At 41.0% G+C, this 23,499-nt stretch overlaps 1 protein-coding gene across 5 annotated transcripts in view; it reads right to left on the bottom strand.

Moving 5' to 3' along the window:
* Positions 1 to 23,499, bottom strand: part of ST6GALNAC3 (ST6 N-acetylgalactosaminide alpha-2,6-sialyltransferase 3) — a 543,122-nt gene that overhangs the window by 275,685 nt on the left and 243,938 nt on the right. The window lies entirely within an intron of this gene.

Raw genomic sequence — 23,499 nt, 5'->3', positions numbered from 1 at the left:
ACTGGAGCAGTAGTTGGTCCGTGTTGTTCACTGCTCTACCCCAAGTGCTTAGAGTAGTGCCTGACATATAACACGTAATCAGTAAGTAACTGTTGAAGAATGAGGCCCATTTTATCGTGGATCCAGCCCTGTTTCACAGTGGGATATTAAGAGGAAAATGTCTGACTCAACATACTAGTATACTATCGCCACCGTAACAGATTACCACAAACTTAGTGGCTTAGAACAACACAAATTCATTATCTTTCAGTCACAGAGGTCAGCAGTCCAGAACTGGGCCTTCCTGGGCTAAAATCGAAGTATCCACTGGGCTATGCTCCTTCTGAAGGGTCTAGGAGAAAATTCCTTTCCTTGCCTTTCCAGCTTCTGCAGGTGGCCTGCATTCCTCGCCTCATGCCCCTTCTTCCAACCTCACTTCATCTTCAAAACTAGCAGCACAGAACCTTTCATTTCTGACTCTCTTGTCTCTGTCTTTCACTTGAAAGGACTCTGGTGATCACACTGGACCCACTCAGGTCATCCAGGATAATCTCCTCATCTCAAGATCCTTGACTTCATCACTTCTGCAAGTCATCTTTGTCAGAGAAGCTAACATATTCACAGGAATTAGGATGGGTACATCTTTGGGGGCCATGACTGCCTACCACACTCAGTGTCACTCAGTTAGCAAATAGCAATGCTGAGAATACACTATAGGTTAGGCTTTCCAAACCAGTGGCTGACTCATCAAAAAGAAGTAAAAAGAATGCTGAGGAAGTCCCTGATAACAGCATCACTACCAATGACAGACAGCTGGTCATGGCCTGGGAACCACTGCAGCCTCTTTACTGTATTCTCTTGATTCCACCCTAGGTAGATACCCTGGCAGATAATCCTAGATGACTGTGATGCCTGTAGACTTAGTTCCTTTATCTGCTGACAAACAGGAAATGGAGTTGGTCCCAATTCTTTGGGTGAGAATCAGAGACAAGGGTGCTCTGGAGTAAAGTTTCTCAACCTCAGCATTACTGTTAGTTTGGGTCAGATCATTCTTTATTGGGGATGAGAGTGAGTGATGGCCTATACACGGCAGGACATTTAGCACAGGTGTCATCCTGGCCTCTCCCCACACCACCTCTGTCCCAGTTATGACAACCAAAATGTCTCCAGATATTTATAAATGTCCCATGGGTGGGGGAGGGAGCAAAAAAATAACCTCAGTTGAGAACAACTGCCCTAGAGGAAACCGTCCTAAATGCCACAAGGGGAGAGGGATGCATCAAACGTCCAGGAGTTTGGAATTAGAGGTGTCTTTGTCTTTATCTGCACTTAGGCCCATCACTTATAATGCAGGATTCTGGCTGAAATACATTTGGCTGCACCAAGGATAAAATGCTTCCCCATACTGCTGGCAAAACATAATTAACCAAATGACAATGGCTTTCACATACACATTGATTCCTGTAATTTCAAGTCTCCATTACTAGATAAATCAACAGCAGAATTATATTTATCAGCAAAAGCCTCCTCTCCTGGCAGACTTTTCATTAAATATATTAATCCTAGAAGAATAATACTTTCCCTCAGCTTTGCAAAGCAGTCCACCCATAAAAATGTTAATAGCCACAACATCATTTTCAGTATGCTGCTCCCGCATTCGCGATGCGGCTCCCCCACACGGCACAGCTGGGGCCTTTCTGAAGATAAGATGCACTACAGTAAGAGGCTGGTCTGCGGGGGCCACGCAGCTCAAGGACTTCTGGGAGAAAGCTCACGAAACCGATAATTCCTTGTCTGGACATGTACCACTTCACACAGTCCTCTGGAAATGTCACTGTGGCCCAGAAAGGACAGCAGGGTTAATATCACTGCACCTGCAGTACTGGAGGTAAGACCCCATTCAGTGTGACCAAGTCATGCTAGAGAACCACAGAGAAAGTGTCATAGCCCCCACGGGTCTCACGAGCCCCTCAGGTTCTCTCCCAGGCTCATAAGCGTTGAGGTCAGAGCTTCTCAAACATGCAAGCAAACACTCTGGAGATCTTAGTAAAATTCAGATTTTGATTCAGTAGGTCTGGGATGGGCCCTGACCCCATATTTCTTTTTTTTTTTAAAGATGTATTTATTTCTTTTAGCAAGAGAGAGCATGTGCATGCAGGGGGGAGGGGCAATGAGAAAGGGGAGACAGAATCTCCAGCAGACTCCCAGCTAAGCATGGAGCCCCACGAGGGGCTCGATCCCATGGCCCTGAGATCATGACCTCAGCCGAAGTCAAGAGTCAGACACTCAATGGACTGAGCCCCTCAGGCGCCCCTGATTCCACATTTCCAACCAGCAGCCAAGTGATGGTGGCTGAGGGCCACACTTTAGTTATCAAATGCTAGACAACCTGCTCTTAAGCCCCTCACCCTTTAGACTGCTGAACAAGGCTTCATGCCAAGAGGAGCACATCCCTGCATGGAAACCACTGGTAACTAGTTCTACTTCACACACAAAGAGAAGTTCGCTGCCTCGGTTACTCTGGATTCCAAACCCAGTGGGAGAGATAATTTCACGACTTATTTCTGTACCATGATAATTGCACAGTAGCTCTTGCCATTTATTAGCACGCACATCTGGCAGCTCTCTTGCCTGCAAGCCAGCAGGCTCCGACTCCAGAGTCCTGCAGAGCCCGGGCGAGCATCCAGTTGCTGACACAGCAGCCAGAGGGTGCTTGGGGACTGCAGAATGAGTGTGCACGGCGTCCAAGGGGGCCCAGCCTGGCCTCTGCTTAAGCAACAGGAGGGGACCGATCTGGGTGAAAGCAGTGTCGGGAGATCAGAGGTTGGCCTCTGCCCAGGACATCGTTTCTCCAGCTGCAGGCAGATTTGAATAATTGGGGCTGCTAGGCAAATGCAGATGCCTTCTTTGGCCTGTGAAGTGAGCCCTGCTAGTTTCCACTCTGGCGGCACATTAACTCATCTGGAGGAAGCCCTGGCTACTTGATAATGCAGCTGCTGTTCACAAACATGCAGCAGGCCAGACCAAACGGGGAGAGGCGGGGGGTGGGGGGCGGTAACTAAGGAATCCCTTCGGTATGGCTGGATGGGGGGGCAGGGGTGCATTTCTGTTTAGATTCAAGACGTGAGATTCCCACAGCTCTCACCCTTGCCTGTGCCACTGAATCAGCCTTGCCCTTTGACCTTGACCAAGTTCCCAGCCTTTCTCCTCCCTCATATTTTCTCTCATCAAATGAGAATAAAAAGAGCTCCTCTTCACAGAGGTGTTGGGCAGTGCAGTGTCACAAATCAGGCATGGGGTGGGGCGGCGGGAGGGGGGAATCCAAGACGTCCTCATGGACCTCACCACTCACAGCTGTTGCATTTGGGACAAATCAGTTAAACCTGGAGTGACTTAGTTTCCTCACCTGTATAATGAGGTTAAGATCCCAATGATTATCTCACGAATTTTTAATGGAGATCAAATAAACACATGACTGTTGTAAACTACCCAACATGCTGAGATTCCATCATTGATGGCGAACTGGATACAAGGGCCTTGTTTATACCACAAAGACACACTGCTGTTTAGAATCCGAGCTCTCTACGCTACTGTCTTGGGATTCACTTATGTAGTAAATTTAAGGGCACTCCATGACAATCATTACAGAAAACAGGAAATATTCTGTGCCTTGTCATGCTAAGAAAAATGATACTGAGGAACATGTTTTAGATCAAAGTTTCATTATTCCAAAAAATAATTGAAACAATGCCAAAAAAATTTAGGATAACTGAGCTCAGCCTCGCCTCCCTCATGTAAATGCAATCTATCCTGTGTTCCTCCTCGTAAGCTAATGGCACTCCAAGGAAATCCACAGTGAGGAACTGCAGCTTCCCTCCAGCCTGCTCAGCCAGCTCTAGCATTTTCATTTTCGCCTTCTGTCAGGCAGACTTCAGGAGGGCGACCCTGCCCTCCAGACCTGTTTATTATCCTTCACTGAAATAGGAGTCCTTATTAAAATCTACGTAGCCTGTCCAGCTGTGGCACTGCTGGCTGAGCCCAAATTGGAAAAACTGAAAATAGCAAGTAAAAAGAGGAAAACAATTTTCACATGGTTCTTTTGGATTAATAAAAGCAGTAATTTTATCAGAAGTAAGTTATTATTCTAGCATGCTGGAGATAGATGGCCAGTCAACCTAGCCTGGTGAACAAGGCTATTATTGTAAGAGATAGTCATGCAACTAACACGCGTTCCTCGAGCATCTACCACGTGCTGTGCCATGTGTGGTACCTGGGAAACAACTGGGGAGAGGAGGTATTTTAAATCCTCAATTAATTACTTGCTTGGTCTTTATTGAGATAGGCATCAGCCAGAGTTCTGCTCCCAAATGATCTTTTGAAGCATGAACGTGCAGGGATGTTACCAGGGAGTGAAAAATGTAGAGAGTGCTCAGACCAAACTAACAAAGTCAGTAGAGGATTGAATGGCATCGACTCAAGCATTTTGAAAGAGTTAGAGTAATACCGTGAATACGTGTACCTCCTGGGTATGCATCAGAATCACCTGTGAAGCTTTCTAAACATACCTACGCTGTGATCCAGCCTAACCTCTAAAAAGCCCAGTCTCTCAAAGCATGGTTCTAGTACCAGAAGCAACAGTACTACCTGAGAATACATTCTAAATGCAAACTCTTGAAACTGACCTCAGATCAACTGAATGTGAGACCCTGGGGTTGGGGCCCAGCAACTGGTGTTTTACCTAATCCTTCAGGTGAATGTTAAAATTTGAACACTGCTTCTCTAACTTATACTTTACAAGGCCTAAGGTGTGCTTATAGAAGAAATCAGTCTGTCGGTGGATTACTGCATACTATTGTGGTTCCCACAAAAGCAAAATATAAAGGGAGAAGTCTCAGGGGAGGATAATTAACATAATCATGGAGACAGAATCCCATTCCTCTGAGTTCAGACTAAAGATACATAAAGTCAGTTAACAAGTTTAGAAAATCATAAATGGTATAGATCAAATAAGCATGGATTTGGTTGGCCAATGCCAGATTACTAGGAAGCAATAACAACAAAGAGAAACTCAAAAGCAGAAATCTTTAGAATAAGTAAAAGCAAGGACTGCCTTGTCCAGTGTGTAATAAACACATGGAATGCTACCAGGTGAAATCATCTTTGAAGGTAAGAGAGAGGATCTTACTAAATTTATTCACCAAGAGTCAGTAATGCTTAAAGTTATAGGTTCAGATTTTAGATCAGATTACTGCGGTTCTTCCACCTAGTAGCTCTAAGATCTTGGGCAAATTAATTAACTTCCCTGTGTTCCAGGATTCTAATCTATAAAATGGGAAAATACTACCCACCACACGCACTGTCGTGATTAACAAATGTGTTGATATATGTAAAATGTCGGTAAGCACTTGATAAATGTTAGCTACCATAATCATTTTCATAAATTTTCTGTATGTCCTATTGCATCTGGCCCATCACTCAAGTATTGGTTGACCTAAATTGATCGATCTTTTAAGTCTTAGGAATCTTACCATGCGTTCATAGACAAGTAGTGAAACGAAACATGGATAAACAAGGACAGCGAGATTCATTGGGGAGTGAGGCAGAGAAGATAATTGTTTCATTTACTTAGATTAATAAAAAAAATTAATGAAGGTTGAGATAAATTGATGGATATCAACTCCATTATTGGAAATTATGAGAACTTAATGACATTTGAACTGAATTACAGAGATAAAAATAGACTCAAGACTAGAAAGAATCTTGGTGAGCACCTATTTCCAAAACAATGTAAGACTATATATTTGACAGCATCCCTGTGAGTCTTGATATGAATACTTCCAGTCATGAGACCCCATTATTTGACAAGACAGCACATTCCAACTTTGAACAGTTTGGATGTCCAGAAAGTTATTACTTATATTGAGCTCAAATCTGCCTTCATACCTTCTGATTGTTGATCCTCCTTCCTGTGATTTTTATAAAATACAAATCTTGCTGAGCATTTCCAACCATTGAATATATTGTGTGTGAGGAGAGTCACATTTCTGGATAAAATCAATCTGTTTTTCTGTTAGGGTTGAAATAAACACTACACTGAATTCACACATTATAAAATATTTTTGGATGTGCTTCTCTGAGTGGAGGCACTAATCCTGGCAGGAAGAAAATGAAAGGGACTTGAGTTATAAAGAGGATCGTACCTTTAAGTGGTGCATGGTAACAAAGCGGAAGTCAGCTCTGCACACAAGTCCTGGCAACATACGGTTAAAGAAGCTCTGATAGAAGTATGTTGAGGCCACACAAAGAACAGAAGCACACCAAAAAGGGGAGGTTATCAGAAAAGGCCTGGAAGCTGAGTAGTTCACCAGGTAAATGAGGGGAGGGCCAGGCATTTGAAAATTCAGAAAGGTACCAAATATGCTGTATTCTGGAATTCAAAGTGATTCAGGATGGCCAGAGCACTGAGCACCACAAGAAGGGGGAGCAATGAGAGATATGCCGAGAGACGGGCAGTTGTCAGAGTCTGTAGACCAAACAATCTTAAGGGCTCTACATGGATTCACAACACAGGCTCTAAGCTTGTAACCACCTTCTCTGCTACCTCAAGGAATGTCATTAGCCCTGAAACACTTAGCAGAGCCTACACATGGTAAAAACCTGGCTCATTATGGCCTTATTTCTTTCCAAGCATTGATACTGACTCTGTTCTGTAGAAGGCAACTTAGAGTCCAGTGAAGTTAAGTGCCTTACCTCAATCTGAATACTATGGGGACCAAAGTAGGAAAATCAATCTTACAATTTGCCGAGTCCCAACTTTTCCAAACACTCCTGTGTCTCCTTCATGCATTCAAAGCAAGAAAAAAGAAATGACTGGATAAAGAAAGTGCACCCCACCTCACAGCTTCAGTGAAGTGGAATTGATGGGATAGATGCCAGTTGTGGCAGGTCAGTGATGAGTCCCCCAGCAGAACATTCTGGTGGGTTCAGCTCCCACAAGATATCTGAACCAAATGCCTTGTTTTCCCTTTGGGGATCTCCACTGTTATTAAACCAACTAAGCTCCATTGAAAATACTGAGTTGGTGGAAGGTACTCTGCCCTCATTAGTGCGCCGACACAGAATTAACTCCAGGTAAGGAAAATTGTGAGTAAAAGGAAATTTGTAACACTAATGACTTTAACAAATCTGAGCTGATTAACAGGACGCCATGAACTGAAATCCTTGTGTTCCAATCAATCTTCCAGTAAACTTCACGAAAGCACACTTGTGGGAAAAAAATCCATGAGATATTCCAGGCAGGTTTCTTCATAAAAAGAGAGGACTAATTGGAAAGACCCAGTACACTGATGAGTAGGGTGATTATTAGCTAGTAATTCTTTAGTTACCACTGTTTTTGGTAAACAAATGTCCACATTTACATTTACACTCAATCCCCCAAATAAAAGGAGTCTCTGACACTTTTTCAAACAAAGACCAGCATCCTCCCCAGACACATACTCATCAGTGTAAAAAGCCTGCCCTAATCAGTAGGCAGAAATAGGGAATTTCGGGGATGGGACATTTTCATGCTAAGACTTACTGGGGTAGGAACCTGCAAGCAACTGATTAAACAACAGGTTAGAAGAGGAATTGATAGCAATCCATCCAGTATTTATTTTTTTAATAGTTTTTTATTATGTTATGCTAGTCACCGTACAGTATATCCTTAGTTTTTGATGTAATGTTCCATGACTCATTATTTGCATATAACACCCAGTGCTCCATGCAGTACGTGACCTCCTTAATACCCATCACTGGCCTATTCCAGTCCCCCACCCCCTCCCCTCTGAAGCCCTCAGTTTGTTTCCCAGAGTCCACGTGCTTACAGACGTAAATTGAAGAACACTTAGGAGATGATGATTATGAACAAGAAGTAATGTTAATGAAGCAGCATTTGAGCAGAGAAAGGGGAACAAAGGTTCTATTCAATCATTACATAGCTGAAAGATTAAAGAAGCCTTTGGATGGTTGCACATCCACCGAGTGAGTGCAAATAGGAACACATCTGCATAGAGCCCTCGGGCATTTGTTTGCCCGATTAATTTTCCATTAAAGATAGAACAAGCTTCTCCTCATAAGCTGCAGAAAACACCCACTCCTTTCTCAGTCCCATATTCTACTACTCATTAACAAGCAATCTTTCTCTAAATCAAACTATGTGGTTGTTCATCTCCCCTGCACTGGTCAGGTGAAACCACTACAAATCTGAGTGACGACATTCGACGACCATATTAGACCATATTAACAGGGTCTTACTCAGAAGGAATGGCCAAGAGCCTCGCGTCGTCATCATAGCTACGCTAGCATCATCTATTAGTGCTCAGTATCTGTTTCTACCTTCTTCTGGGCTCTTCCCCTATCCTGCAGAATGAAGGCTGAAAAACAGACTTCCCGATCACTACGGTCCTCCATGGCGTTTATACCCTGCCTGTGGACCGCACTCCTGCAAGTTGAAATGCAGAGGAGATGGACACTCTTTCTTTGGTGGTGGCTGAAGTGCAGCCTCGGACAGTTGTGAGTTTTCACAGCATTTTCACTGACTAGACACCATATTTGTGATGTGGAAAGATTATGACACTCTCAGGAACCTCCTGCAGTTATCTGCTCCTGAGTAAGTTACTTCAGCTCTCTGTCTCTTGGAGTCGTCACCTGCAAATAGTGGGATGATAATGATATCCATTGCATAGGGTTGCTCTGAGGACTAAGTACCTGGCAAGAAGCTGGGTATTATTTTGGCAAGGAGGTGTTACGTATTATTTCTCCTGCATATAACCACTTAGAAGAATGCCTGGCAAAAAGAGGTGCTCCATAAGGGTCAGCTAAAATGATGACAATAATTTGAGACCAAAAGGATATAGCTGATCAAGGAAGAGACTGAATGTCAGAAGACAGAGGAAAGCTGTGTGGCATTTTAACAAATTACTTAATCTCTCTGTGCTTCATTTACTTAATGTTTCTAATTCACAAGGAGACTATATCCAGTTCACAAGATTATGTATTAAATTGGATAATATGTTTATAAATTTTGTAAGGCAAGAAGAATTATGCAAGTGTTTATCAATATTAGTGACAATATTAAGTGCTGAGGGGTTCATAGGAAGGAACCATGACTTCTAAGGACACTCAGGCAAACTACCATGGAGAAAATAGCCTTTGGACAGGGCTTTGAGGGATCCATAGATTTTCTACATAGAGAGATGGCAGGGAGAAGCTTTCCAGTTTGAACTAAGGCATGAAGGTGAGAACTCCAAGGACCAATATAGAATGTTATTCTTCTTCTAACATCTTTTTCTAGCAGTTATGCCACATAAGCTTTGAGAAGCAGTTAAGCAAAGGAATCGTAAGTGAAATCTCCTAATTGGCTTTCTGCATACTTAGCATCAGTTACAGAAAAAACTAGTTATGAGGGCAGGCTGCACTGAAAAGAGAAAGCTCATGGGCATGATTATGTAGCCTACAGAATTTAGGATTCATTCTTCTGAGTTAAAAGCAAAAGAGAAAAAAGAAAGCTTCCTCCTAGCAGGAAAATGTCAAGGTGGCTCAGGTGGTGAATACTATTCTGTTGCCATGATTCCTGTGTTTTTGTCAGCATAAGAATTTGGAACACAGGCACAGCTCTCGCTGAAGAGATGAATGACCTCATGTTAGGTGACTCCATTCCCAACCTCTAAGTGGGGATAACAACGACAGGCTGCGAGTGGGTTATTTAATGAAAAGGAGAATTATAATGATCATTCTGGTTTCAAGAAACAAAGAAGCAAATTGACCACAGACCCGCACACAAAATAAATAAATAAATAAGCAAACAAACAAATAAATAATTCTGGAGATGATGAGGGCACTGGAATCAGTTCATATGCATGCTCCCACAGATATCAAAAACAAATCTGCCTCTTTGAAGTAGGTGTTCAAGAAAGAAACACAAGGGCTATTTGGCATAGAGCTCAGCACCTAAAACTGTGCCTCATTTTTGTCCTCAGTGGATTTCTGACAAACGATACCAATTTCCACCTAATTTTAAATCAAGAGCATATATTACCATAGATCATGAGCTCTTTAATTTGGGAACATCAACATTTTTGCTCTGAAAGGCTGTCCTGAACACATCCTGCCTGAAAGCTCATATTATTGCAACAATACAGGGTTAAAAGGCTCCGTGCAGCCAGAGATGAAACACAGTTATCAACCACACTGCTTTTGAAACAGGGCTTAAATAACTTACAAAACAGCACTGTGTCTTTTGAAAAATGTAAGGAGAGAAATATGAGGTCAACTCATCAGCAAGATAGCCAGAACGGTGGCGTTATGGTTGTTATGCCTACCAGTACAATAGAGTAAAAAGTCAAGAGGAGAGCTTCAGTCTTGTACTCAGTCCAGATGTGGACTGCAACAAGATAATCAACTTACATCAGCTCATAGCAGTAAGTAAAAGTCTTAACTCTTATATTCATTATCCAACCAACAAAAGCAAGTAAGACCAAGTCACATAAGACAGATACAGGCAGTTGAACCCTGGGCAAAGGAAGTAGGGGGCCAGTATGGAGAATAACATGTCAACACACTGGATGCTCTTGATCATATGACTAATCCTGGAGTTCTGGAGTCGACAGTTCAAGACTCAGCCCTGCCACCGTGAGCAAATGTGACTTGGAACAAGTTCTATAACCTTTCTTAGTCTCAATTTCCTCAACCACAATATGGAAGAATAATGTTACAAAACTCATATTATGAGATATTTTTAAATTCACTGATTCATTAAAAGACTAACATACTGTTAAACTTAATTTACATGTTAACTTACTGAGCCATGATGGCTAGATGTTTGGTCAAACATTATTCTGGATGTGTCTGTGAAATTGTTTTTTGGGTGAGATTAACATTTTAATTGGACTTTGAGTAGAGCAGATTATCCTCCGTAATGTGGGTGGGCCTTATCCACTCAGTCAAAGGCCTACTAGAACAAAGCTAACCTCCCCCAAACGTAAAGGAATTCTGTAAGGAGACTGTCTTTGGACTCAAACTGCAACTCAAGAATGCTAGTCTACCCCATCATATTTTGGATTCACCAGGCCTCCACACTCACATGAGCCAATTCCCTAAAACAAATCTCTCTCTCTATATATATACACACACACCTCCTTTAGTTCTGTTTCTCTGAAAAATTCTGACTAATGCATACACTATGAAAAAAAAATAAGTTAATTGGTAAAGGTAGTTCAAAACAAGAAAGTACCATCTTGATAAGCTTCAGGAGAAAAATCATAGAGTCCTTTCAATAGATGCTCAAAAAATCATAGACAAAATTCAACACACACAGATATTATTTTAGAAAAGTAATATTAAAAGCACTTGGATTCTTCCTTACTAAAGAAAATCAAGTCAGGTCAATTTTATACCATGTGATCAAACATTAGAAGCACTCTTTTTAAAAATCTCTTTAGAAGTATTGTTTACAATTGTTTGATAAGCTCTAGTTAATACAATAAAATATTGAAAAGAAGGGAGAAAAAGATCATTTAAAAACATTGAGATTGCAAAAGGAAACAATCCAAAAGAAACTTCTAAAACTTAACTGGAACTCACAGAAGAGTTCAGTATAACAGACAAATGCAAGACAAATATATAATGGCCTTCCCAAAACAAAGGGAAAAAGGATTATAGAATAATGTAGTGATAAATTGTTAGCAATGTAAAAGATATACACAAACTTTTTTATATACCAGAATTATAACTTCATAACCATGTTTGCATATAGAGAAAGACTAAATAGAAAACTAAGGCATAACAGGATATTTAAATGAAACTACTTCTGTCTCAAGGGTTTTGGGAGAAACAACAAAGACCGGAAAAAATATAACACAGGTGCACAGTACTTCTGCACACTAAACCTAGGGGGAAACTACCTATACAGGACATTTGAAGTTATCACAATGCTTGAACAGCATTTACCTTATCTGTGGCACATATAAGAAATGTGAAAGAAGCATTTTTTGAGGAAGAAAATAGTCCCTCTGCTCATCCTCAAGTTCTCCATCTTTTCTGGAGCAGAGTTGTGATTACTCTATATAAATGTTAGCTCTTATTCTAAAAGGCAATACGTGTGGTGGTGAAGAGCGGAGGCTCTGGGGCAGGGCACAAATCTTAGCAACTCCCCTCAAAGACAACATAACCTTCGACAAGTTACTTATCCTTTTGGAGCCTCTGTTTCCTTATTTGCAAAATGGGACAATAATAATATCTAATTATTAGAATTACGAGGTTTAAATAGATTAGTATATGTAAAGCATTTAGAATGGTGTCTGGCACAGAGCAAGCACTGTATGTGTTGGCTCACCATCATCGTCATTATTATTACTACTGTTATGCTATTGTTAACATCTTTTGAAAGATGTCATGCTTTTGAAAACATGCTTTTGAAAACATCATCTTGTGAGCTTTGGGAAAGATAACTGAAAGATATATAAGTGTCCTCAATCCAATAAACATTACTGAGCCTTATTAGAAAGTTATGGGCAAGGGGTGCCTGGGCAGCTCAGTCGGTTAAGCGTCCAACTCTTGGTTTCAGCTCAGGTCAGGATTTTAGGGTCATGACATCCAGCCCCATGTGGGACTCTGTGCTCAGTGTGGAGTCCACTTGAGATTCCTTCCCCTATCCTCTCCCTCCCAGGTTGCACACTCTCTCTCTAAAACAAATAATAAAGAAATAAAACCTTTTTTAAGAATGGCAAAAAAAAAAGAAAGTTATTGGCAAAATACAATATCACACAGAACCACTAAGAAGTTATTTGCTTATATCTTTCCTTCTAGGAGCTGTACAAATCATCTGCACTGCCACAAAGTGGGCTGCATTAACAAGAGAGGAAACTGCTTAAGTGCACGAGGGCAACTAACAGGAATTGAAAAGCTCAGATTGATTTCCAATGTGTTTTTGGAGGAATCTTTGAGGAATTTGAATTTTGTAAGGTTTTTGAGGACTACAGGAATTATTTCTAGAATACTCACTTTTCCCTCAAGGTACTGTATTCAGTATAGAGAATTAAGACAGTGATGTATTCACAATGTGTTTGTCTTTTATATCTCTTGCTGTGGAGCTGGACTAGTATAAATTTCAAATTATTTTGAAGTACCTCTTTCTGTGGTCTTCCTCATCTCAGTTAATGGCAATTCCAACCTTCCAGATACACAAATAGAAAGTCTAATGCTATATTTAAACATAAACTTCTTATTTTAGAACAGTTTTAGATTCCTATAAAAATTGAGAAGACAATAGAGAGTTCCTAAATACCCCACATTCAGTTTCTCCCATTACCAAAATCTTGTATTAGTATGATACATTTGCTATAATTAACGAACCAATACTGGTAAATTATTATTAACTAAGGTCCATACTTTATGGAGACTTCCTTAGTTTTGACCTAATATCCTTATCCTGTTCCAAGAACACATCCAGGATACATTACAGTGAGGAGTCCAGTATTACAGTACAGTATTGGTCATGTCTCCTTAGGATCCTCTTGGCTTTGGCAGTCTCTCAAATTTCCCTTGTTTTTGATGATCCTCACAGATTTGAGTAGTACTGGTCAGAATGGTCCTCAATTTGTTTGGGGTTTTTCTCATGATTACACAGGAGTTATGGGTTTGGGAGAAGAAGACTGTAGAGGCAAAGTGTCATTCCATGGCGTCACACCAAGGGTATACACTGCCCACATGATTCATCACTACTGATGTGGACCTTGTTCACCTGGCTGAGGCAGTATTTGTCAGGTTTCTCCACTACAAAATTACTGTTTTTTCCCCTTTCCATATTGTACTCTTTGGAAGGAAGTCACTATAAGCAACACACACTTAAGAAGAGGGAGAGTACTCACTTTTAAAATACTCCGAGCAATATATTTATCTAGATATTTTAAATTCTATTTTTTTCAATGATGAAAACAGCTCTGAAATGTTTCATGGATAGATACAGCTTTAAAAATAAAGGACTTAATTCTAGTAATTTTTTCTAATAATAAATACAATACCTGCTCATTGTAGAAAAAAATGGAAAGCATGATTAAGCAAAAGGTCACCTAAAATTTACCATCCATCCAGAGACCACTACACTGAACACTTGGAGCTACTGTCTCCAAACCTTCTTTCTAGGTCTATATTTCAAGAGCTGAAATAATCTCTACGTATACTACTCGATCTTGCTTATCACCATTCAACATTATGAAAAATTGCTCTGTGCTTTTCGACAAAAAGTGTTTTATCTTTACAATTCCAGAGCCTACCATGGGGCGCAGTACATAGAGCATGCAGCAACTGTGAGCCAGTGACCTTTCTGACTTGATGAACTGACCAACCCTCATGAAACCATTTAATGAGATTTGCTGACCAGTGCAATCTCGGGCTCTGCCTTTCCCCTCACAGGACAACTAAAGTCACTGACACAGAATCACCAATTGGGGCCTTGCAAAATTAATTAAATCAGTAAAATAGTATGTAGTCTATAAGGACTAAAAGAAATAAGGGCATGTGAAAGTGCTTAAGTACACAGGTCTGCGATCCATTATCCCAAATGCCTCGAACCAGGTACATTTTGGAACTGAGAAGTCTTCCATTGAGGAGGATGAGAGAGCAAATGTGCAGGATATCTTGGACCACAACTAAGCATAGGGAAACACGTTGTAATCAATGGAGATATCTTCGATAGCAAAGCATGCAATCATCACAATAAACAGACTGTTCCCTTGTGTTTTATAATTGTTAATGGTGCATTTTAAGACTCCCTTGTGTCTGAGTTGTGGGAACACCCTCTCGAGGAGTTTCAGTCCTTTTAGGCCCAATTTATCACTAGCTGGAGACCAAATCTGGGGTTGATTTATCATCTTGCATGTTTCCTAGAAATGCAAGTAGTAAAATTTAAACTGTAAGACCACTAGGGTAGAGGTCTAGCATTTTGAATTTCCGGCGATAATTTTTTGTCCTCCAAAGCCCAAAGATATAAATAAGCCTCCCTATCTTCACTCTGTGCCAGTTTTCAGGTTTCTTCCCTAGCCTCCCCTTTCACTAGGGCAGAGCCAGTAAGGGCCCAGCTTCAGGGCTGTGTGGAAGGGGGAGTTGGGAGGGGAGGGTTTTCACTCTGCTTTGGTGGACCCAGGCTTCGCCTCTGTTCCTGCAGGGTCGATATTACATATTCCCTCAGCTGTTGATACTAATAAAACCCCAGGAAACTACACCACCCGCGTTCATGCTTACCTCTCTTTCCATCCCTTCTCTGTTCTGGTGCCTAAAGATTTCCTTCCTTTCTGGCAAGGCCAGCTGGGCATTAAATAAGGTATCCTATCTTATCTACCAGGTCCTGATGTTACAGTAAGAGAATTGTCAGGTTCTCTAAGACCACCATGTTGCCAGACCACAACTCTTCCTTTCCTTTTCCTTTTAAATCAACCATCTATTTATTAACTACTTAAAATTTTTCCATTAGCCAGATTGCTCAATGAACCAGATATACCATTTCCCAAGCCTTGTGGGATACTATTTGATACGGGAGCTGTACAGTTACTTTTGAAATGAAAATTCTTTAATAAATATTTTTCTTTTGTAAGTAAGCCTTTGTAAGCCTACTCTGGAAAATCATTAGGCTGGAGAAATCACAACTCGATGCCATCTACTTAGTGACAAATTATCTTCCAGACATTGAGTACAATTGTTTAATTAAAATTACTTGGACGTTCTCTATTCTTATCAGCAGTGGAATAAATCTGTTGTGCTGAAATGTCAATGCCCTTTAGGTGGTATTTTTCCAGGAAATTTGTAACTGGGTCTTTCTCATTCTCTTCCTTGGTGAACCCCAATTTTAGTTTTTTGTGTTTTTTTTTTTGGAAAGTGGGGTTTCTTGCTGATCCTTAGCACATGGCTGGAACTGAGCAACCACTTATTAAATATTTGGGGACTAATATTCATGGTTAATACTAACTGCCACTTGACGAATGATTTTTGTGCTAGTCATTCTGTCAGGCTGTTAGCTGGAACTTGAGAAAAGCTGAACCAAAACACTTACCATTGGGGCCCTAGTTCTATCATCTTTTTCAACTCTCAAATCAGGGTACTCTTTTGTGGGTGCTCTGTTTTGTCTTTCTTTGCTTGTCACAAATGAATTTCAATTTCTCATAGGCCCCTTTCAAGTGTGTTAACATGGCAGTTGGCAAATGGGCACTTATCTACCTAAGGTTCTATAATGAATAAAATTCCCTGTATCTTCCTGGGGAACCAATTACTATGTTGAAAACTATGATAATAATGGATCTTTCATCAATAACAAATGTGATTTGTAAAGTGAAAATCAATCTATTTTGACTGATGATGCCTCATAGCAATAGGGAAGATTTCATCTGAATAATTATAATAAAACTATATGATTTATCAGTTGAGTAAGACTAGAAAGTCAGTAAGTAATCAGTCTTGTCTGGTCCTTTTCTGGCTTGAATGACCTTGGGAAATTGTGACCTTCACTTCCCTCTCAAAAGAACAAGGTAGTTTCCTAAACATGTGTCCCTGAGCAGGAAGACAGACAGCATGCCTCTCTGTGGACACGAGCTGACTGATGGACTGACAGACGTGCTTCCTCACGCACAGCCTCCCAGTGGGTATGAAGTATGGACGTGGAAAGATAGTTCCTCTCATCCTGCAGGCAGCACCTTGTTCAAAGCAGAGTTTCAGAATGTCTGGCTGTTGTTCTTATAAAATACCTACAACATATAATGTACATATCAGCTGGGATTCTGGCTGCAAGTAACTAAAACATAGTTCAAGGTAGCACACATAAAAAGGAGGGATTTATTAGCTTTTACACCCAAACCACAGAGGAGGGCAGACTGGCTTCATGAATGGCTGGTCTCAACACCTTGCTTTAGCTCTGCAACTGATTTCTGCTTCTCTCAGTGTCTTGGTCTTGTTTCCTCCAGGGAACACAGCCACTGCCACCCAGAGAATCACATCTCAATGGCTCTACAACCAACGAAAAGAGCACAGCATTACCCAGGAAAACAATGAACTCTGGGAAGAGTTCAAAATGGCTCATCTTGGGGCGCCTGGGTGGCACAGCGGTTGAGCGTCTGCCTTCGGCTCAGGGCGTGATCCCGGCGTTATGGGATCGAGCCCCACATCAGGCTCCTCCGCTATGAGCCTGCTTCTTCCTCTCCCACTCCCCCTGCTTGTGTTCCCCTCTCTCGCTGGCTGTCTCTATCTCTGTCAAATAAATAAATAAAATCTTTAAAAAAAAAAAAACAAAAAAAACCACAAAAAAACAAAATGGCTCATCTTGAGCCATGTGTCCATCTCTTGACCAATCACTTGATTGGCCCATCACTAGCCGGAATTTTCTGCTCACCCCTGTCATCAGAAGGGAGGGACTATTTCTGTGATAAAGAGGCTGTGGAGAGGAGACAAGCAAATGAGACACCACATACGCCTACCTGGCTAATCCTATATTTTAACCATTTAATTATGTAATATAGCATATATGCATTCAGTCTGTGTATTTAAGAAAGTATAAATTGTTCTGTGAACATGAGTGTATGTATAGATTGCATGCATGTAAGTATATATACGTATTATGTCTTTCCTGTGTATTTGTATATATTGGTTCAAGAATGTGTGTATATGTATATATTACTGTTTTGCCAAGTATGCGTGTGGTTTTTCCCTTTTCAGGGATCCCATTCACATCCTACATCAGCATTTGCCAATGAATGCACTGTTTATCTTCTAGTCCCTAGAGTAAGCTGCATTCCAGGCATATTGGCCTACTTATTGCCCCGACATGTGTCTGATTTCCTTCTCCGGGAAGTCAGAGGATCATGCAGGCCTACAGCAGTGCCTCAGGGGCCCCTTGGGCATGGGATGCCATGTTTATGTTGGGGTACACAGAGGGAAGCATTACTAGACGTGACCCCATATGTAGTTTTCAGGACAGCAGGACCAAAGTAGGAGCACTCCAACACTCGGGGTCACTAGCCAAACAAAATGAGGAGGCAAGACATTAGCAACAAGGCTGATAGAACCAGAAAGAGGTAAGGAATGGATCAAGGGAGTGTGAGGCCGTGGTGATGTCCAGCACAGACAGCGGGGGTTCACCTTGACTTTCGGTGAAGTGCACTTGGCCTATTGGGAGTGGCAGGAGCTGAAGGAAAATGGACAGTGACTATTCGGAAGCTTGGCTCCTACTCTCTTCCCCAACTCAACTTTCTCTCTTCTCCCTATCCCATGCAAATCTTCTCCTACGCACATGTCTCACCTCTCCCACAAAAGCTTCCTGGAGTTATTCTAGCCCGCAGTTCTGTCTGTCCCTCCCATGAGGCACTGGAGGAGGGACTGTCTTGAGATGCAGCGATTGCTGGGGAGTTTCTATCTCACGACCACATTGAGAAACATCACCTCTTCTCCACTCAATAAATATATGCTCTTGTACTTAGGAAAAAGATAAATTATCTTAAAAATGATGAATCCAATATGCACATGCCAAATAAGTAATCTTTATGATATGTTAATTTAGTTGTTTCCTTTTCTATAACAGTTTAATAGTTGGAATTTCTTTTGCTTTACGATTACACAAATGTGAATATTCAGAATTTAATTAACAATTAAATTGATCAGATTTAAACTTCTGGAACATTCATTTGCATATAATTGCTCTCAATATACTTATGAAAAACCCAAAGCCTATATTCCCAAATATAGAAAACCTATTCATGTCAGCTTTAGTTACATGTGTACATTTATTTGAATCTGTGGAGTGTGTGCTTTTATTGCCAAGAAAGTCAGCTCTGTTCCTTAATTGTTGCTATAACCACAATTCAGGAAATTCTATTGCAACATCAATATGTTATGCACATCTTTAATTAGGCTAGTACGGCCTGTCTGTCACAGCAACTGATCCTAAGTATTCTTATTTAGTCTACTTGAGGCTTTAAAATGTTCTCATTTTTAAAAGAGGCATATTTCGGCCTCATTAAATTGTTAGGCAAATCAATATGCAGCCCTCCAACTTGATTGCTATGTTCCAGAAATCCCGTGTTTCTTCACTTAGCACATCTTTAGGTACCAGCCGAAAGGGCACTCTTCCACAAATACCGGAACTCCTCTGCAGGTCCAGCATGTTACCTTCTCTTATCAGATGTGAGGGAGACATCTGCCACCCCCACTGATCACCAGGAAGATCTGGCCAGGCATCCTATTGATCGCCAGACCTTGAACCTCTTATCTAGTAGTTAATGCAAATAAGTTGCAGGTTCCTTGCTCTGAGCAATGTATTCACACCAGGTCACCCAACAAAAGAAGACAACACAATGACTAACTCCATGGTCTAGAAACCAAACAGATTCTAGCCTGAAGTTCATTTCCTTCTCTTTCCTCAAAATCTGCCATGATTTTAAACAGGGAGAAACAACTGCTAACTGAATCAAGCCCTATGTATCTTAGTCTTTTATACACCTTCTCTATCTGCCTCAATCAATTAATTTAAAACAAATCATTAACACTTGCATCAAGGAGAAAGCAGAGTTCATGGGTTATTGCCCAGCATTGCTATGGATTTTTTGGAAATACACTGAGTGTCATACGCTTTTTACCGTGTCCAAGGTCAAATGACAATACAGTAAGTCTGCCCTAACACTACAGGTGGGGTCTGCCAAATGCAGTCCTATTAAAATGGAGAATTGCATTATTAACACAGTAACGACACTGGAGGGCACATCCTAGCATCTAGTGGGTCAGGAATTAAAGTGGGGTGCAGCGCAGGGGGAGTACAAGGCCTACTGCAAAACCTAAATTATTTTTAAAGATAACCAGAGTTAAGTGTCTGCTTTCGGCAGTTCTGGGATCCTGCTTCTCCCTCTGCCTGCTGCTCCCCTTCCCTGTGCTTTCTCCCTCTCTCTCTGTGAAATAAATAAATAAAATCTTAAAAAATAATAATAAAATCAGAGAATCAATTTAAGCAATCCAGCTCTCCCCAACATCCACTAAATCTTCAACCTAATTCTGCCACCCCCACCCCCACTTCGTTTTAGACAGTACTGGAGAGATACTCTTTCTTGTAAACATTTTTGCTCATAAAACCTTTGTTTCATGGCAGCAATGTCTGGTCCAGCTAAAGCATCAGGCAATAAAGCCATCATTGGCAATGATCATGTTTGCAGATGTGCTAGGTCTAGAAATCATTGCTGGCATGTCTACATGCTCAAAAAATTCTTGGAAGTCTGGTGGTTTCTAGAAAGCTTGAGCTTTCTTCTGAGAAACTTCTGAGAAAACCTCAAGGACCAAGATATTAAAATAAATACATCGGCTTGGTGACCACTTGACTCAGCTAAGCCATGGCTATTGACCCTTCTCCAGATTAAAATACAGCGAAGAGGAACATAGGAGTGGGTGGCTACCTTTGAGACAAGGTTCGAGGGTCACTATTGAAGATGTTTGCCTCATAATATCAAGTCTATCCCCTATCATTGAAGCTACGTGGCTTTGGTTCTTGAAGACTTTTACTTCCTTTATTTAAAGCAAGCCTTATTTAAATGCAACCATCTCGGAGGAGGATTACCTCTGAAGCCATTATCCGGTGAGGACCAGCGCACAGAGCATTTGGGAGGAAGAGTGAAGCATGGACATGGGGGTGGGGGTGGGATGGAACTCTGAGAAGGAAAGATGAAATCAATGACAAAGGAGGTAGAGGGACACCAAATTTTGCTTTCCTCCCAATTTAGCCTACAACTGTTAGACTAAAATTGTTTGAGGAAAATCTGTCCTTCCTTCTGGATGTTATTTTATTGTTTTTTCAACTTCCATGCAAAATTTTCTGCTCGTCACCTACAGTCGTGTTACAATATGGACCTCTCCTTCTGTCATGCATAAACTAGAGGAGTAAGTTACCTGTCTGTCTGCTAGTCTCTGCATAGGATGAAACTGCCTATTTTAAATATTTCTAGTTTGTTTTAGATAGCTTAATGCCCCACTGCTTTTTTTTTAGTTACTTCCCGCTATTAAATTAGGTGAAATGCTTTGAGTGATTTCTGGTCAGTATATACCCTCCCTGGGCTCAGAATAGATTTTTTATTTTTTATTTAAAATAGACATGCAAAGAAGTGAAACAAAGTGAATGTGTGCTTAATAAATAGTTAGGATGTAAATACCCATGTAACTTCCAACTGGATCAAAACATAGGATATTGCAAATATCCCAGACACCCAACCTGATCACAAACTGCACATTTCTCTCTTCTCACTTCTATGATGATGATTTTCTTCCTCTTTTTTTTTTTTTTATTTTGTCGTCTTACCTCCTATCTACGTCCCAAAGATTCTTGCATCTTTGGTTCAAAGTCATTCTTCCATAGTGTCACACAGAGGTGTGGTTCGTTCATTTTCGCGGCTGTAGCGTATTCCAGTGTATATAGCACTATTTTAATCTTCTCCTTCTGACAGATAGCTGGGTTGCTGCCAGGTTCTAGCTGTCATGAATGATGCTGCCACACATGCCGTCCCTGCCCCTGGTGCCTGTGCTCTTGAGCGCCTCCAGCAAGCACACCAATGCCTGGACATGCTGGGGCACGGCATATGCAGATCTTCAACTTTATTCTGATAGCAGGAAGCTGTTTCTTCCAAAGTGCTTGTTCCAATTTATATTGCCCATCCTAGTGTATAAGAATTCCTATTGTTCTAGGGGAACGCCTGGGTGGCTTAGTCGGTTGAACGTTGGACTCTTGATTTTAGCTCAGGTCATGATCCCAGGGTTGTGAAATCACACCCCGCATCAGTTGGACCCTGAGCTGAGCATGGAGTCTGCCTCTCTCCCTCTACCCCCAGCCCCTCTGGTATTACAATAACTTTGATGTTGTTGTCCTTACAGAACTGGCATGCCAACCATGCCTGTGTCCCTCAAAACTCTTTCCAGTAATCATGCTTCCTCCTAAGATGGACCCTCTGCAGGAGCAAAATAATGATCAATATCATCTGGTAAAGTCATTGTATTAAGAACTACACCAATACTCAAAAAAATTTAAAAAAGAAAAATGTAAATAGAAACCATACCAACAGAATTTTAAAGGTAGCCTTGTTGATGTGACTAATTAAATAAGTCCATTTTAGGTCAGTTTTCCAGTTCCGCTCCAAGATTCAATTCGTTAATATTTAGATAAATAAAAGGGTCTTTAACATTTGGTGGGATTTCCCTCATGAGAGTAGTTCATGAGACACTGTAGTCACATGTTTCATTTTCTACCTGTGACAGGCACTTGTGAGATGATCAACACAATCCAGTAATTATAGAATATTCAGTGACGGCTGAAAATGAAAGTAACAGAAGAGGAGAGTGATACAAACTATTCTCCAAGAGATACATTTTTATATAGGCAATCGATTTATTAGGACACTCAACAAATGCAAGCCATGGACACTTTTTTGAAAAGGAATTTAAAACTAACGAAAGAATAAACATCAAGGAAAGCTTTGTCTTTTTACTATAAAGGTCTAATAAAAAGCCTGTAAATCCTGCAGCTACAGAAACAATTTTCAAAGAATCAAATTAACCAGAAGCAGTGACTCAAGTATGATATTGCCTACAAAAGAGGACGGACCAAGCTACCTTTCAGTATCCCTCCCTGGACGCTAAGAATAGCTCTCAGGACAGGAGCAGCTAGCTTTCTGCATGTAAGTCTCCTCTCTAGTATCTCTATGAAATGGGATCTGATCCAAAACTCTTCCCAGTAATGCAGACACTCTGATGACTTGTACCCTTGTCGCCAACAACTTCAAACAGACTTGGACTTTGCATCTATGAATATTAACCTCACATTTACCCCACTCTATAGAAACCAACAGTGAAAACAATTGTGTTAACCACTTCTATACACTTCTCATATTTTGGGAGGTTCATTGTTCTTTACTTCTCTCCAAGATACAAATTCTTGCTTAGAAAAGTGCTACTAGCACAGTGTAGCATACTTTCTAGCTGTCCATATACTTCCATTCTCTCCTGTACGACCAAATGGCTACAAAGATTTAGAGGTTCAGTGATTACGGGACTTAAATGATTTTAACCCCTTTAAATTTGGAAACTCTTTAAATCCCATTATCTCTGCAGCCACGGAGAATTCTAAAATCAGCTTGGCCTTTCTAGCTCCAGGTCTAAGGATTACAGAGTTTTAAAGAATATAAATGCTTCTCTGCAGTTCTACAAAGAGCTGTCCCCAACCAGTTCACCTCCAGGAAATAAAGCCAGCCCGTTCCCCAGCCAGTAACTGCTGATCAGAGTTTTGAAATAGAGAGATATGTATGTTCTGTCACAAACCACCAGGAAAACAAGTAATTGCCTCCTCGACTCCACATGAAGCTAGTGAATCCAAAGATTCGATGTAGCGGGGCCAGAAGACTTCAGACAGGTGTCAGTAAATGTCGAAGAAGGAGAAAAGAGCAAATGCCAGGGACCCAAAGAAGCTTAGAGGGGCAG

Source organism: Ailuropoda melanoleuca, chromosome 2, assembly GCF_002007445.2.
Source record: "Ailuropoda melanoleuca isolate Jingjing chromosome 2, ASM200744v2, whole genome shotgun sequence".
NCBI lineage: Eukaryota > Metazoa > Chordata > Mammalia > Carnivora > Ursidae > Ailuropoda > Ailuropoda melanoleuca.
This window is presented reverse-complemented; position numbering and strand designations above follow the sequence as displayed.